The sequence below is a fragment of the Amblyomma maculatum genome, unplaced genomic scaffold, assembly GCF_055883805.1.
Source record: "Amblyomma maculatum isolate TAMU_Amacu unplaced genomic scaffold, ASM5588380v1 scaffold_36, whole genome shotgun sequence".
In the NCBI taxonomy this organism is placed as follows: domain Eukaryota; kingdom Metazoa; phylum Arthropoda; class Arachnida; order Ixodida; family Ixodidae; genus Amblyomma; species Amblyomma maculatum.
Window position 1 is genome coordinate 140,275 of NW_028146761.1, and position 17,505 is coordinate 157,779.

Genomic DNA, 17,505 nt, shown 5'->3' on the forward strand with positions numbered 1-17,505 from the left:
TCAGGGACCTGGTTCTAGCATTAAGAAAAATAATTATTTTCTGAGTATTTCTCAATAAATTAGGCAGTGTGGGCGTTGCATAGAGGAATCACTTCATGCCGATGTACAATGTGGCTTCAGAGAGCACTGCACAGCGATCGAGGTCGGTAGCTGTTATCATCTCTACAAAAACAACAAATCCGGTCAAATATGACATGCACGCATGGTCGGCGACGGAAAACGAATCTAGGTGGCGGTGTTTTATGCTGCTGTAGAACTGAACTAGGCTGCGGCTACGACTGGCACAATGAGAGCACATTTGAAAGTCTGGCTCTGCATTAAGTATCTTCGCCTGCTCCCCCACTACGAAATTTTATAACAAGGAGAAAACGTGCCGCCTTGACTGTCAGTTATAGCTATTGTACCAGAATGGGAAACGGCGGTAATCCACCCGCAAATATCAAACGAGAAGGTTGAGACGAAATCCTTGGAGACCACCGCTGACGCATTCCTGGCAGCAAGGGGCCAGTGCGCAAGGTGTGGGCATCAACATCTGACTGTACTCGCCTACACAGAAACGGCGCAGTATGCAAATGGAAAAGTTTTGGAGATGGCTGGCAGCTAGTGCAGTCGTTAGAATTTTTTAGCGTACGGCCATGATACTCCCGGAGTAAAAGAAATCATAGAGTGGAGACAGATCTGAGGTAGTGCGAGGACATAGCGCCCTTCCATAAAAATATGTGTCATCCTTGTCTTTATTTGCGCTATGTTTTCGTGAAGGTTTCTTCAGCGCTCGCTTCACTGTTGCAGTGCACCACTAAAGGTATTTTTTCAGAGTTCCTCCCAAGGGACCACTCTATGGTTTCTCCCGCATTCGGACCTTGCTAATATGGCTAACTGAACTCATTGGGAAGATCTCGACCGCCCAACTCAGCCCGATTTTGGGGATTGACAATAGCCTCAGAATGGTCAAAAGTCGACCATCGACATCGAGGCAACGAGTATTCCCGACTTGGCTAGCTTAGTTCCGCAGTCGTGTCATGCATGGGCCATCGCTTACCCACGCCTGGCCAACCACCCCCACTGTGTGGTCACATCGGCGTCACACGTTACCTAGTGCATTATTCGTTCTTGGCCAGCGGTCACTCGTTCATGACCGGTAGTTTGCACATGCGACTTCTGTATTTCAAGTGGGAAAGTAAATATATATGCGAAAATAGTTTTAGATGCGCAGCTTTAGCTTGAAGCGGTCTCTAATTTAGCATCGACAATAATCGATAAAGTATTCAGGCAGGTGAAAAGCAGCCCATGCGTATTTAGCTTATTAAAGACTACACACTGCAAAGGGCGGAATAAACAAGTACATTTTATGGGCGATTGTTTCCAAATATCCGAAACAGGGCGAAAACTTCAGTAGTATCAGAAATTATTAGCTTGTGACGATTCACAGCAATTTATTACGGCTTTCAACTTTTAGGGTTAGATGAAGATGTCACCTTTCCTTGCTCGTTGCACCCGGCGTCCAATTCATTCGCTGTTAGGAGCCATCGCTAGACTGCTGTAGTCACGGCCTTTGCCAACAAAACTTCTATCAGGGTATGTTGCCCCTCCTCACGCATCCTAGAAAATATATGAAAGAAAAGTCATCTTTCATTCTGTATTCACAGGAATGATTTTCCAGCCCGCCATAAGTAATAAAAGGTTGTCGCTCAGGACCTCATAGAAAATAGTATCAGTGTGATTAGGGCTGAGGTTTGATGTTGAAACTATGGGATGATATTTGAAGTCAACTAAATGTGAGGTATGCTATTTTTACAATGATATGACATGTCCCAACTAATTTGATCCAACGGCTAAAGAAGAAACTTTCAGAGGCTGGTGAAGGACGCCAGTTATAAATTGCTGGCAAGTAACTTGAACGCCAAAGAAGTGTTCTTCGAAATTTTTATTGGATATTATTGACCTAAATTATGAACACTGACCCCTGACAATAAATGACAATTGCTGCATTGAAGAGCACCTCCACCTCCCTCCCCCATGCTATTATTGTCCATAAAAAAATTTGATATATGTTTCTCAGAAAAAGACGAAATAAAATCACACGGGTTCAGCGCCGCTGACCCACGTGTGGAGCGAAAGCTTTGGCCGCGGGTGACCGAGCGTTGCATTACATAACTAACGCTTTGTTGAACGAATCAAAGTTCAACGCCATTTTAGGTGTTGGGGGTAAAGGAGGTGCATCTGAATATGGACGACATTTAATTTCCATCTTTAAAGGTATTACGCGATAGCGTAGGCTACCAACCCTCCTATAAATCTCCGCTTTAACCAAGCCGTATTAATGTGCCTTAGTGGCCTATAGGGGTAACGTGAATACCAGGGTCATGGCAGGCTAATCCTGACATATCGTTCCATCTGATACGAGAGAGCCGAGTTGGTATCTCGTGCCACGGCACCACGGTGCCACGCCAACGGCATGAAAACCTACAGAAGTGTAGCTTTCGTTACAAAACCTAAAATACAAAAATGACTAGGCCAGAGAATTCCATACCGGTCTTGGCTCGATGGCCAAGTGCGGCGGTACACATATGAACGTCCGTGTCCCCCAAGCCATTCAATGCAAGTCTATTTGCTTGTTTTAATTATGACTGACAAATAATGCTGCTATCATTATTATCTTTCAGCTTTGTGTTGTATATCGTAATTGCAAATTGAAGGCGCTCGATATAAATTACGCCTTCATGCGTCTCAAATGGCTGACTCGAAGCAGTCATCGCAAAAATAACAGCCTTACAATGAAATGGTCCATCCAACGTGGCTGCAGGTTCTTTCGTGCGCTGAAACTATCGTTGAGAGCAGGCGAATTGCGGCGTGCGAATGGGCCGGTAACAGTTTTCTATCTACATTTCTCGTATTCTATCCGGATATAGAAACAAGAGGTACATGTTTAGTTTCCTTATCGTAAATAATGAAACAGGGATTTCCGAACGAACTGTTTGAATCTGTATATCATATTTATTGTCTTAACCGACTATTTAGTACTTAGAGAAAATAACCATAACTTGAAAGTAGCAGGGCGATAAAAAGAAGCATGTGAAAGGAAGTAAGACAGCCGCTTATAGAAGTTTATTGAAGGAAACATGAAACATATTGAGACGCTAAGTAACACCGAAAACCACTCAGTCACCCATAACATTAGTCACTAGAATTCCCGAACTGTTGCTTGACTTAGGTACCCCAACTCACACCATGTTAGTGCGATGGGCAGCTCATTAACACATTCGTCACCTAATCGTAAAATGTGTCAATTTTTCATTATTTATCGCTTTATTTACAAGGGATGAAAAGCCAAAATTTGCGCAGCTGAAATGAACACAATGCCAACAGTTCATTCGTTATAATGACGACCTCTTGTGCTTCAGTAATCATGCTCTAAGCATCGTTCAATTTGACCCACATAAACTCGACCGCAAGGGAAGGGTATCCGGTACACAGCTACCCTTGGCATGGTACTTATACATACTAAATTATTCGATTGACATGCGTGCTTTTCTCGAGCCACATTCGCGATATCGTTTTGACAATTTATTAGGAGCCGAGATCACCACTCTAACACCATACCTGCCCAAGGTGCACAACAAGCTCGGCGTGAAGTCGGCCTTGCGTAAGCAAGCTGGTCAAAAATGTTCTGGCCGAGCTTGCTGGATGCCCTCTGTGTGGAGGTTAATTTTTGATCCCACCCGACAAGCGGCTGGCGATGTCGGCCTGAAGCGGCCAACCAACTTAGATCCGGCTTGACGACGTAGGGCCGAGGAATAGCCGACACACAACGGAGATCAAATTTTGATAATTTCCTAACTGGCCCTGGTTTATGTGCCACGGTCATACCAAGCACGAACTACTGACTTTTGGACACCTGTCCAAGCATTAGCCAACATCATCCTAACGATCGACAACAAGCTGCAGGTTATTGTCCCATGTAGCAAGAATGAGAAAAGAGAAGACAACTAAAATAAGCTGTATTATTGCAGCTTTTTTTAATTGCCTCCACTTTTCTCCCTCTTGCGTCCTTGGGAGTGTATATAAATAAACTCACTATCATTCAATATTGAACAAGCCACGGACGCTGCAAGGAACTGGTTGCACGTTGGAGCTGATTAATATTTTCCGTGAAACTATGGCACTTGGTTTAGTCTGAATGGCTGAAAAAAAAATGACCCCCCATGCAGAGCAAATCTCTACAAATTCATAAATATTTATTTTAAAAACAGCATTGTGCACAGCCTTTTATTACAGATAATGAGCTCAGGATGATAATAATCTCCACGTCTATCACATTTCATACCTTGCACACATTTCAAGTGTGATTTTTAAAATTGCACAAATCCGGACAGACCAAGATGAAAGAGCAGGCACATATGTGTATGTATCAACCCGTGTTCACGTTTTGCTAAGGCAGTATTCTGCCTTAGCAAAATGTGAACACAGCACAGCACCTTGCAACAACAAAAAAATACAGGACAGAGAAAACGATCAACCATGATTTTTGTTCTCCCTTGAAATTGCCAGAAATAGTGAATTTATTGCACTTTAAGCAATCTTCAACACTGCCAACAAGCAGAAAACGGCTTTACAAGCACTGAGAAGACTTTGGATATTGCTTAAGTTAAAAGTAACTAAGCTCAGCAAATACCAAATCGAACTTTTGACGCCTACTCCTTAAGGGGAAGCCATAAGCACCTCTATAGAATGACAACATGGGTTCAGTTTTATATTTAGTTTTATATGTTTAGTTTACATAGTTGGATACATTTTAGTACCTGCTATTTATAATTTACTTAGGATTGCTGTTAGGAGAATTTGATAGATATCGAAGATGCGGTAGTTTTCTAAGTTGGAGTCAAAGTTGTTCGTTTTTATTAAACTGAGGGTTTTGGCCTATTTCGAAATATTATGGAGAGAGAACAAACAACTCTAGAACTTCAATTTCTTGTAGAAATAGAGAACTAGGCCAGGATAATCTAGGAAAGAAGTTTCAGCTGCAACACCTTATTAAGCCATGCCACAATGTAGGGCTCAATATTGACAATTTTTAGAACTATTCTTCAGCCCCGCCGGGGTGGCACAGTGGTAAGACGCCCGACTACTGTTCGGAATTCCCGGGTTCGAACCCGACCTCGGCGGCTGCGTTTCGATGGAGGCTAAACGAAGTGGCGTCCATATGCTGTGCGATGTCAGCGCATATTAAAGATCCCCAGGTGGTCGAAATTACTCCGTAGCCCTCCACTACGACCCTTCTTTCTCTTTCCACTTTAACTCACATCTTCCTCCCTTCCCTTACGGCGCGTTTCAATGGGCTCCGCCAATTTCGGTTACTTTGGGCAATTCATCGGCTCGACGTTTTTGAATTTTGTGTCGAATCGACGGAACGCATCAAGAGGACCACAGGAATACCAGTTTTTCCGAGGTTGGACTTTGTTTCCGATTTTTTCGAACTTTGTTCGGTGGACTACGTGCTGAAGCTAGGCCTAACGTGGCCTAGCGTCTCGCGGCGCCCTGGGATCGCGGCGGCCCCGTCGGGGACCCACCCCTAGCCTCGTGAAGCTGACCAAAGCTTAAAAAAATGAAAATTGTCGAAGGAACGCCGGTAGATCCGGAGGAATTTCAAGTGCCTGGCCAATGTTATACCACCAAGAAGAAGAAATATGTGCCGCTCGAGAAGACCGTGCAACAAGTTGAGAAGTAGCGAGCTGCTGAGAATCAGGCTGGAAGAAAAATGGCTGCGAAATAGGTGGAAAAGCAGCATGTTCGCCTACCCGATGGAGCCGAGAAAATCATTTTGAGGCCACGTGGCGGCCTCGTGCGTCTGCTCAAGTTTGGCAACACAATCTTGGCTGACGCAATAATCGTGGCAGCTGGTATCCTCCCAGGCGAGGCCGGGGAGGACGTCATCTCGACGAATATTAAGCATCACTCGATCCTCGTGGCAACTACCAGCGACGAAAGGAAGAGACGCTAAGCGAGCCTAACCCACCTCGTGTTCGAGGGGGAGAAGATCGAATTGACTGCCTACGTGGCGACGCCGGAAGATTGGGGCAAGGGCGTGGTACATGACGTGCCACTTACTTATACCGACGAGATCATCATGGAGAGGCTGATAATCCACGGCAACCCGCCAGTTTTGGGTGTGCGGAGACTCGGCAAAAATTCCAGAACTGTACTAATTCTCTTTGAAGGGAGAGAAGTACCACGACGGGTTCGCCTGACTCCGATGGCGCAGCGGTGTCAACTTTACCGCACAAAATATGAGGTATGCAATGCCTGCGGAAGACTCGGTCACAGGGAGGACGTCTGTCCGGACCCGAGCAACCTCAAGTGCAGAAGCTGCGGAATGGAGAGGCCACGCAAGGTCACCAGTGCGAGGCGAAATGCCAGCTATGCGGCAAGGGCCACCTGCTTGGTGACCGAAAATGTAAGGAAATATTCAGGACTCCGTACGAGGTGAAGAAGAAGCAATGGGAGCGAAAGGTCAAGGATAAGCCAGCGCACGACGACAACAGAGGGCGACCGAAAGTCAAGCAAGAAGGAGGAGGAGACTTCCGGGTTAGAGAATACTCCTTCCCAAGTTTGCAATCTACCACCAACGAGACGCCACCGCAGCAGCGAGGGCGTTCCAGCTCTCTCCATGGGACGCTCCAGGTCTGGGTCCAGGAGACGCTCGAGTTCGAGGGACGCGGCCAACCCATGGACCAAGCGGAACGCCAGCGGAGACCGGAAAAATGTAAGCTTCAACAGCGGGGCCTCCCAGGCTAAACCTAGGAAAGATAAGAAAGACGAGGAAGTCGAAATTCTTAAAAAAGAAATTGAGGAGCTTAAGGGGGTGATTAAAAAGCTAATGCAAAATAAAAATTCGAAACAGCATACGGAAAAGCAAGGGCCTCCCTCTCCCGCGAAGCAGCTGCCACCTGCTCAGCCAGTCGCCCCGCCACAAGCGGCGCCACCGGCGAAAGGGGATGAGCAAGTGGCGACTGAGGTGTCTCGCCCGCCCCCGGTGAAGCGCAAAATTAATGAAACCGACCCGTTCCAAGCACTCGAAAATAGGCTTGACGAAAAATTGAATTCATTCATGAGCCAAATGACCCAATTCATGAACCAAATTCAGAGCCAGGTACAGGCACTTGCAGGGGAAGTGCAAAGAGTTCGAACTGAACTCGTAGCCGTCAACACGTGGCAGCAGAATGTCGAGCAAACGCTAACCCAGCTGCAAAATGGCCGGGCGCGTAAATGAAAACCAAATTTGGCAGTGGAACTGTCGCGGCTTCCAGCGCAAGAGAGCGCTACTGCAGCAATACCTTCCACTCATAACTGAGACCCCCCTCGCAATCGCCCTTCAGGAAACAGGGAAGGGAGCCAAACTAATGGGATACCAGGTGTTCAACAGCGATAGAGGCGTGAAATCGACGGTGGCGACCTTTGTCAAGCGCAATGTAGCGGTGATAGAACATGATTTGAATTCGAGAGATATCGAGAACGTATTCCTCGAGATATTAACAGGACGAAAGAAGGATCCCAGTCTGTTCCTTCTTAACATTTATAGCTCGCCCAAGCAAAAGAAAATTAGATTTAGGGCCCTTATGCGCAAAGCCATCAAGGCGGCCGGGAATAATCCCTTGCTGATCGTTGGTGACTTTAACGCCAGACATCAAGAATGGGGCTATGCTTTACAGGACACCAAAGGTAGGCAGCTATGGGAGGACACGCGCGAGCTAGGTCTCACCCTCCATACGGATCCCGATCATCCAACGAGGACGGGTAACAGCGTATGCGCGGACACATCCCCAGACCTGACATTTTCAAAAAACTTACAGGGTTTACACTGGCAAAATTCTGAACAAAATTTTGGCAGTGACCATTTCATTATCGTTTCAGTCCTCAAAGAGGGCGTCAAGACGCACAGGGCGTGCCAACCGGCCGTTACAGAATGGGATCAATTTAGAGAAATCAGGGCAACGGCGCAATTAGAACGGATTGAGAACATTGAGGAATGGACGGAGGCACTCAAACGCCACGTTGGTGAGGCGACAAAGACGCTGGTAGGACACGACGCTCCTGGTATAGCAGATAGCCGACTGCTCCACATGTGGGACGCTAAACAAAGCATGGAACGCAGGCTGAAGAAACAAAAGTGGAACAAGAATCTTAGAAGACGAATCGCGAGGCATAACAAGGAAATTGAAAGCTACGCGATCAAATTGTGCGAACAAATCTGGCTCAGCAGATGCGACGAAATGGAGGGAGGCATCAATCTCTCCAAAACGTGGGGCATGCTCCGGCATCTGCTGGACCCAACAAATTCAAAAACTCAGTCGGGAATAAGATTGGCAAAAGTCAGGCACGCCTTTGAAGGTGACGATGCGGCGTTTATGAATAAGTTAGTAAAAAAATTACCGACGATTACGTTACTTCCTAATGCGAAATTTGAGCGCAGCAAATAAGCTGTTTCACCTTTTCGATAGATTGAGGCAAAGAAATCGAGCAACACATGTATGCGCTATCACAGAATTTTTTTTTATTTTTCACACGTATTCTTTTAACAAAGATCGGCAGCGGCAATTTTGGCTCGGGCGGTGCACATATACAGATCCGCCGCCACCGATCTGGCTCTCTGATTGCCACCGCACAGGAGTTGCATTGGAGGAGGAGCGAAGAAAGGAATTAAGTTCGAGCCAGCGCTTTGACAACCGGAGACTCGCAGGAAGAGGGGGGAGGGGGGCGGCGTGTACACCCAGCGGCAAACGATGGGTGCAGAAGCGCGCGCAGCAAGCGGACAACGCAATAAAGGGAGGAGGGAAGAGATAGCAGCGACTGACTGATGCTGCTGACGCCGATAGTGAGTCAACCCCAGCTGCGGAGTTGGTTTCAGGGACAACGCCGCCGATGCCGACGCAAACAATATGATACCCTCGCTGCCGCAGCGCCAAGAACCAGGTCTAGCTGTGGGAAGGTGGTCACGTATTCGCCGACGTGCCGGGGCCTACGTGAAATAACCGGCGCGTCGGCAACTGAAGAGCACCCTATCCGCCACACAGGAACAGGGGGGGGGGGGGGGACCCTCCCCTCCTCTTCCTGCATGGCGGCGACGGTGTTCTATGCAGTCACGTTATCTTGACTCTCTAGCGGCGTCAGCGGCATCCAGCGGTATCAGTCGGTCACTGCTAGCGCTGGGGGGATGAAAGGGGGGCGGAGCTGGTTACGAGGCCGACGACGACGCCGACGCCGACGCGAAACCCAGGAACGGACGTCAAAGAGCTGCGCTCTAAAACGTATGTTGCAGACAACCAGCGTTCCCCACTCCCGAGCTACGGTGGCACGCCCAATGAGGCTCTTGACGCCCCCATCACGGAGGCAGAGGTAAGGGCGGAAATTGTAAGACTAAAAACTAAATCAGCCCCGGGGCCCGATGGGATCACCAATAAAATGCTAAGGAATCTAGACGATGACTCTATTAGTCTACTAACGGAATTCATTCGAACAGTTTGGGAAATGAACCAGTTGCCAGATCAGTGGAAAACGGCAAACATAATACTAATACCCAAACCGGGAAAACCCCCGCAATTGGAAAATTTGAGACCGATTTCCCTAACCTCATGCGTAGGGAAGTTGCTGGAGCACGTAATACAGACGAGATTAACGTGCTTCATGGAGCGAAACAACCTGTGGCCGCACGAAATGGTCGGTTTCCGACCACACTTGTGCACGCAGGACGTAATGCTCCGACTAAAGCATGATATCATAGACTCGCGATCGAGAGACGCCAAAGTGATCCTGGGCCTATACCTCACCAAGGCCTTCGACAATGTCAGGCACGAGGCTATTCTCGAGGGGCTCGAAGTGCTCGGAGTAAGGGAGAGAACGTACAACTACATAAAAGACTTCTTATTGGGCAGAAAAGCCTGCATGATATTTCAAAGTTTAAAATCTCCTACGATAGAGTTAGGAAGCAAAGGCACACCGCAGGGCTCAGTGCTATCGCCTTTTCTATTCAACGTGGCAATGAGAGGCCTCCCGGGTAAACTTAACCAAATCAAGGGGCTAAATTTTAGCATGTATGCGGACGATATTAACCTCTGGATTAACCATGGGAGCGATGCGAGTACGGAGGAACGCCTGCAAGCAGCGACCGACATCATTGTCGATTACGCGGCTAAAAGGGGACTTTCGTGCTCCCCGCTTAAATTTGAGTTGTTCGTTTATAACCCAAGGTACCTCCGCTGAAAGAATAGCGGGGAGTTTCATATTCAGGTGGAGGGCAAACCGATGCCAAAAGTAGATCAGATCAGGATTTTAAGGATGGTCATTCAATCCCACGGTCATAACGGAGAGGTCCTGAAAAAATTAGAAAGTTACGCGATGCAAACCCTCGGGCTCTTGAGGAGGGTCGCCACTAAAGGAAGAGGCCTCAAGGAGAGAAATTTACTAAAACTAATCCAGGCATACATAATAAGCAGAATCAGTTACGCCGCGCCCTACCTGGACATCAAGGCCGGCGAAAAAGAGAAGTTAGACTGCCTGATTCGAAGATGCGTTAAGAAGGCGCTAGGACTGCCCATGGGTACCTCGAGCGAACGACTGCTCGAACTCGGGGTGCATAACACGTGGGCAGAATTGGCGGAGGCAGTGCGAGTCTCCCAATTAGAGAGACTAAGCACGACCGAGACGGACAGGGTAATCCTTGCAAAAGTAGGCCTCAACCCAGAGAGGGGAGTTAAAAAAAAAGTCACAATTGATAGTGAAATCAGGAATGCCTTGGTAGTCCCCCCCTTCCCTAGGATTATGCATTCAGAATTTAATGTCGAAAGAAGGGCCAAACGAGCTGAAGCTATAGAGCGACGGTTCAAGAACATGGGAGCAAAGGAAGTAGTCTATGTTGATGCGGCAAGTGGCAGAACAGGTGCGGCGGTAGCTTCGGTAGTCGATGGCCGAGGGGCACCGGTACCCGCGGCAGCCATCAGAGGCCGCAACATAGAGACTGCGGAGGAAGTTGCGATAGCGCTAGCTTGCGTAGGAACAAAAGCCAAGTTCATAATTAGCGACAGCAAAACTGCCATTCAAAATTTTGGGAAGGGGAGGATATCGCCGCAGGCGGCCAAAATCCTCACCCAAAGAACAATAAATAGGAAAATTCAGTTAATTTGGACACCCGCTATCACTGCCGTCCCTGGTAACGAGGCGGCTCACGAGCTAGCCCGAGCTCTCTACTTCCGGGTAGCCGTCGAGCCCCCCGAACACTGGGCATACGACGAGCGCCTGCAAAATTACGAGGAAATCATCGACCATTATAAATTGGGACGTAGACTGGTACCCCCGCCAGATGTTAGACTAAATAATAAAGAATCTGTCGCGTGGAGGCGGCTACAAACTAATACGTTCATGAACCCGGTCTGGGCGTTTCACGCGCTACCAGACTTTAGGGACAATGACCTTTGAAAACACTGTGGGGCGAGAGGCACCCTCGACCACATAATTTGGGAGTGCCCACAGTCTCCAGGGATAGGGCAAAATATTACCAGTAGAGAAGCCTGGGATACCCTGCTGCGAAGCGCGGACCCTGCGATCCAGCACCGCACCGTCCATCTGGCGGAAGAGGCCGCAAGAAGCCAAGGGCTACCTGCCAGCCTCTAATCCGCGGGCGCACGACTCCCCGTTTCCGATGGAATTATAAAGTTGTACAACCAACCAACCAGGTGGTCGAAATTACTCCGTAGCCCTCCACTACGGCTCCTCTTTCTCTCTTTCCACTTTAACTCCCACCTTCCTCCCTTCCCTCACGGCGCGGTTCAGGTGTCCACAGAAAACGAGTGCGACAGTTACAGCGCCTTTCCCTTCCAGTGAACCAATTATTTAATATTTTATTTCCTCAGTTTTTTGTAATTTTATTCTGTATAATGCAACAGTTTTTAATGCCATAGTATCTCTCAGGTAATAATGATTCGTGAGCGAGATTTTCATAAAAGTCGATGAACGTGTTTTTTTTTTAGTTGGAATCAAAGTTGCGTATTCTTGCTGTTTTTAAATGTTGGGCGAATTTGATGCGTTGTGGATAACACGTCCAGCAGTCTAGAGCTCCCACGTTTCCTTGAAATAAGGAACAGTATAGTTATAATACACTAAAAAAGACTTCATGCTAAAAATTTAACACGTCATGCCTGTATTTACGGTTTAATATGGACACTTTTTGTAGTACGTTGCTTCTGGAGCACAGCTTGCCATTTTTTAATAAATCAATTACATCAGCAAATCTTTCTTTTAATAACTTCCATCACTGTAAAGGTTACTTATATTTAGTGGGCAAAAAAGAAGAGAAGAAAACCATTCGTACGCTAGCAGCAGGTCTGCAAACTTCACACTTATTGAGAAGGCAAAAAGGGCGTCTTCGACCTGTAGTGATATAGGATTTATTTTTACGGGAACACAACGTCTATCTTGCAACACTAAAGCCCATTTCTTTGTGTCTAGATATTTGGCGACCGCATCTAAATATTTATTGATAACAACAAATGGTCTTAGGACCTCGATTACCGTTCTTATCTGGACAAACAAGACCTGCGGAGGTGGAGCTGTACGGGAATCTGAGAAATCAACTTTTAAAAAAAAGACACACAAAAAACCTCTCCTTCGCAGAGGTCAAGAGAATTGTTGCTTACACAGTCATATCCCACTTTCTGATCAAAAATGCCTCTAAGGTTTCATGCGGAGTTTTCTGACTGTATCCAACTAAGATTCTCATGCAACGAAACTGCTTTGTACACTCAGTGCAACCTTTACCGTGGTTCGCAAGAGGCATCTGTTCATTATTAAGAATATTTTGTGCACTCTTTGAGTCAGTCATTAACACTTCATCCCAGCTTGCCATTGTATGATTTGCCATAGCAAAACGGGTTTCATAGATGATGTAGTGGCACAGTTGGTGAACCGCTGTTCAAGCTTTTTACAGCACTGCTTCTTTTCTCACAACTGATGCTACTGCTCAGCTGAGCAAGCTGCTTGGGTACTGAAGAGATAAATGAAACCTTAAGCCGATTATCCACCCTCTTCCCGTTATGGGAGACCTTGTGTATATCTGGCACGACTATCATCCAGGAATCAGAGCATTCAGGTGTGCGCTGCCTTTATTTTTCTAAGAAGCATTTCAGCCACAGTCACCACGACCTACCCAGGGCAGCCAGCTGAACTCATCCTCTCTGATAGTAAAACTAGCTTGCATCTTATGCAAACCCGATTCCCAATGTACAGATGTCAGCGTAGAGTTGCAAGTTGAAAATGCGTCTGTTTCTTTCTAAAATATAACTGGAATGGTAGTAGAGAACATTTTATCCCTTTTAGAATTTTACCTTTTGAGCACTTGGATCATATCTGACGACTAGTTTTATGTGTGAATGCAAGGTGTTTGTATAGGTATTGTATTTTCCCTGTTTTCTGCAATAACGTTTTGCCTGACATGGCTTTTTACTGGATCATTCAACGATGTTAACTCTGACATATACCTGAGAATGTTCTGAAGTTTTCTATATATATATATATATATAGACTTATTCATTCTGAAAATGAAGTGCATTCTTCTAAAAGAAGATACTCTTAATAGCGCAACAAAAGCTTTTAATCAACTCGACAGAGGGCAAGCCTTTACTTATGAGTTTGCTGAAGAAGGAAAGCTTCAGTTTTTAGATCTAAGATTACAATTCAGGGGACAGGCGCGTGTGCTGGGCTTTCTATCATCATGAGCAAAAAGCACTCTTCCAACATGACTCAGTCTATTCAAAAATTGTAAAGAGGTATTGCAAATCACTCCCTGGAATCTGCACTACGGAGATCACTGGTGCTTGACGACCATCGATTAGACGGGCTGTCTTCAGCTAGTTTCCCTGGGTGGGCTGTGGTGGCTGAAATGGTTCCCAAGAAAATGAAAAGCAGCCCACACAAGATTGCTGTCATTACCCGAGATGGTAGAGAGAGAGCACAAGTTATGCCACACATGCACAAGGTCTTCCACCACTTGAACAAGGTAGCTAGTCGGTTTAAAGTTGCGATGGCCCTTTCGGAAGCCATGCAGTTGTATCCCTTGTAACAAAGAAAAGCAGCGCTGCAAGAAGCATGACAAGCGGCTTTCTTACTGTGTCACCTATGAAACTCCCCTTTTGCTGCGACAAATCATACATTGGCCAGACGGGATGATGTGTAAATACCACCTCAGGAAGCATGCAAACGATCTTGTTCACAATGAACAAATGCACCTTGTGGAGTGTAAAGCTGGCATATATTTTATACTGCGGTTTCGTTGCAGGGGAATTTTGGGCAGAAGTAGTAAATAAGAAACTTCTTGTGAGACTTTTGAGGTGTTTTCGATAAGGAAAGTGGGACATGATTACGTAAGCGGCAGTCCCCTTTCCCTCTACGAAAAAAAATAAAAAAATATTTTTCGCGTCATGTGTTAAACACCCGGCATGCTGATTTCTAAGATACCTCTCTACGGTAGCGCCTATGCAGGTCTGGGAGCATATATATATCTTGTCTCTCTCGAATCAATAAATCAGTGAATATAGTAGCGCCTGTGCTTCATGTGTGCGTTTCTTTTGTCTGATATGTGTTTTGCGTTAAATGATATTACAGTCAATGCACACCAAGCCGATAACTGTTTTTTAACTACTTGACTGTTCTACGAATTGGGTGCTTTGAACTTTACAGTTTGTTTGAGAAATATTAAGAGCTGAAGGGATGTGAACACTGATTAACTTAGTTCACACAGAGATAGAAGACCATGATAAGGATAATTGTACTTTCGTTATTTTCTGATCTTATAATGCAAAATTTGTAAAGGCTCCATTTACGTGGGGACTGAAACAGCTACCTTGACAACCGTGGACACAATCTTCCATGAATTTTTTCTTCGAAAGATTGCATAATGCGTTTGTATACAAAAATACCTCCCTTGCACTAAAAATAAAAAAAAATTATAGTCGCATTGCTTTTTCAAGTTTTGTTGGTTTCAACAACTGACAACTGAAGAAAGGCTCAGCTGAAACATACGTTTAGGTTATGAGGCATGGAGAGAAATTGCAGTATATTGGGAATGCATAATTTACATTCATTTTTACCGTTTTATACCAGCCTGCTTCAAGAGCAAGTATAATAGCATACAATGTATCGGTGATTACATTCCAGGGCTTTCATGCGGCAAGTGACGCAATGCAACGTTGGGCGTCCTAACCATCGTTCAGTTGTTGCAACCGAAATAGCACGACACAATGAATTTTATTTCTAATTTATCTACCAGTCGTATGTGGATATCGCATATCAGCCAAGGTGCATCAAGTCTTGTGCATCATTACAGAGAACACACATGAAACTAAACCGAGATGGCTACAGTCATTAAAACTAAGTCATTGCATGGTAGTAGTGCTTTGAGATCCTTGAAAACAAACAACACAGTTTTTGTGAAAATTCATTTTTCACTTTTTGAAGACACTTCACTAACTGTTGTGCTTAATTTGAACACAGGGGCAATAATGACTTCGACTGCTCGGCAAGCTTGGCTTCAAAAAATTAAGTACTCTAGAAACATTCTAAAATTACAGCATTAGTTGAATTTGTGAGCTACAATTGTTATAATTAATAAACATGTCAATACCATGCCCTTTCAAATACCTTGGACATGAAGAAAGGGCCAAGGTTCTTGGAATTTATAAGCCATGTTTCAAGAAGCATACTATATAATCTGGCCCCTCATTTACCTAAGTATGTAGCATGCAAAAGACTATTCTTAGCTGTGAACAGCACTATAAAATATCGAGCGCCTCGGCCATCGTATCACAGCGGGTTTCACGAGTGTCCATAAAGATAAGGTGAAAGTAGACATAATATCGGACAATGAACTAAATTATTTAGTCAGCGTGCTCTTCAATGATTCAACAGACACTGGCTGACTGCTTCACAAACACGCTGCTAGAGGTCAATAATCACAAGGGCATAATGTGGTGATGCGCCGTCCGTTCAGTTTTATGCTCTGGTGCTGTTAAAGTAAGGCAACACGGGCTCTTCACATTAGAACGGGAATCGCTTTGATGGAAGCGACAGGGGAAAATGTACATGCGCCGTAAGATACCAGTGAATGACATACGATCCCCCCCCCCCCCCCCCCCCCTCCGCGCAAATTCGGAACGATTGCGAAAATGCGCTATAGCGCCGAATTGTTCACAGCAGATACAGATAAATGAATGGTTCTGCGAGCACCGATGCCCGGTTTAATGCAGGTGCGGCAGGCATGCTAGCTTGTGCGCCCAAGCTCCCATTCAGAAGTCTGAAAGTGCGCATTCAATAAACATAAGGCGCTATGGCGCCAACGACTGATCGCCCATTATTGTGTCATGCCAAAGGGAGCTAAAATCATTATAAACAAAAACCGAATCCTTGTTATAATTCGTAAGCGCGTTACCACCGTAAAGCAAATATTACAGGTCTAGCATTCAAAGCTTGAAGCTTGTCAGAGAGCATTGCAGTGTCAACTTTCGATTCAGTATTGATAAATTTTTTCTTTCACCGATGACGATCAGTTTTAATGAACAGGTTTTCAGGCTAACGAAAGGAGGTTTTCGAGTTAAGGCTATTGCAAGAACGTGCGCCAAATTGCTACAGAAATTGAACCCTTTTTCCGGGATTCATGGGAGCAGGCACGGCCCGAACTATGTTACAAGAAGGCCAGTTTTGTTGCCATATGTGCATGGACAGTGGCATATTTTGAAAAATATTGCTACGACGTATGATACTGGAGTAGTGTTTCGGCACCTTGTAAACTATCAAGAATAAAAGGAGAATGTTGTTCAAAAAAAGCACGCATGTCGAGTACTTGAATATAACGTACCATACAAACAAAATGCTTTGTACGGGATACCGGTTATCATGCGGTCGGGTTTATTGGGTGTAAACTGGAAGGTGTATATATGTGCGATTACGGGAACACGAGGTCTGTAGATATAGGTAGTTGTATCAACTTGGTGTACATGGTAAGGAAGGTGTTGATTCTTTTTCGTTGCTTTCAGCTATGCGCATTTTCCCGTGCATCCATATTTAAACCAATCGGGACGTCACATAAGTTAGACACATTTTACGACTAGGTGACGAATGGGTTAGTGCGCCGTCCAAACCGTTAACATGTATTGAGGTGGGTTATCTAGATTTGGGAGCTGTTCTAAAATTGAGAGCTGTTCTAGAAGGTCTATCTCAGGTCACTAAAACAAAAACGACCCTGGATGACTGTACGCACTAACTAAAGCATGTTAAATTGCTTTCCATGTTCGACGAATTTACACTCGATCCTGCGAGCTCGATAGGCATACTCGACTCAGAAGGGGTCGGCGGCGATTCATATTCAACAATAAATCACCACGCTACTAAATTTGATGTCTGAAGATATCAAACGTCATCCTTCCTTATTTAATTTTGGCATGTAAATGGCAGAAATAAGCGCAGCTA